This window comes from Suncus etruscus, chromosome 1, assembly GCF_024139225.1.
Source record: "Suncus etruscus isolate mSunEtr1 chromosome 1, mSunEtr1.pri.cur, whole genome shotgun sequence".
NCBI lineage: Eukaryota > Metazoa > Chordata > Mammalia > Eulipotyphla > Soricidae > Suncus > Suncus etruscus.
Window position 1 is genome coordinate 14,963,957 of NC_064848.1, and position 1,024 is coordinate 14,964,980.

General features: G+C 34.6%; 1 non-coding gene across 1 annotated transcript; it reads right to left on the reverse strand.

The window, feature by feature from the left end:
• Nucleotides 1–834: 834 nt before the first annotated feature.
• LOC126031399 (small nucleolar RNA SNORA51) lies at nt 835–967 on the reverse strand. The gene has a single exon (XR_007503292.1). It is a non-coding gene; the product is annotated as a small nucleolar RNA SNORA51 (small nucleolar RNA).
• Nucleotides 968–1,024: the final 57 nt, after the last annotated feature.

The window sequence follows — 1,024 nt, forward strand, 5'->3', positions numbered from 1 at the left end:
TGATGGCCAGAAGTATAGGTTCACTATATAAAGTTTACTATAAGAGTGGTGAGTGCCATTAGAGAAATAACTGTACTGATGACTATCATAACTATGTCATTATGTGAGGGAAGTAGAAAGCCTCTCTCGAATACAGGTAGTGGGAGGGGAGGGAGATGGGGGCATTGGTGATGGGAATGTTGCACTGCTGAATGGGGAGGGGGTGTTCTTTTTATGACTGAAACACAACTACAATCATGTTTGTAAACATGGTGTTTAAATAAAGATATTAGTTATTAAAATAAATTCACATGTTACTAGTCCACAAAACCACTTACTATGCAGTTTTATTTAATATGCATTTGGCCAAGTAAGTGTAACTAATAGCAAAAAAAGTATTTTATTCTTACCTTGCCTCTAAATTCTAACTTTGTTTAGAAAAATAAATCATTTATTTCAAGTGAAAAGAAAAAGACAATATGACATTGACAAATAATAGAATTTGATTCTGTATAAAATAAGTAACATCAAATAATTTGTCTGAAATGATGGCTTTTAACCTTTTAGAGGAAGAAATGTAGCTTTTACTTTGTTTGTTTGTTTCTGGGCCACACCTGGTGACACTCAGGAGTTATTTCTGGCTCTGTGCTGAGAAATCACTCCTGTCAGTCTTGGGAGACCATATTTGATGCCGGGATTGAAGCTGGGTCTGCTTAAGGCAAATGCCCTGCCTTTGCTATTGCCTTTGCTATTGCTCCAGCCTGCAATATACCTTTATAATAGAGTTTTTAGCCACTGTTTCAGATTTAATACTTTGTAGAAATATAATATTTATTTTTGATTTTTATTTTTATTTTTTGTCCCCCAATTCACAATACAGACCAGGCAAAGGGCCTGTGTTGAGGTGTATATGGGGTGCATTTTCTGTACCTCCTCTTTCTATACAGTCAGTGTAAAGAACCCAGCCTGTGGTAAGAATTGGGAGGCCTTATCTTTTCTTTTTTAAAATAAAAAGACTTATTTTTTAAAATAAAGTTAAAAAGTA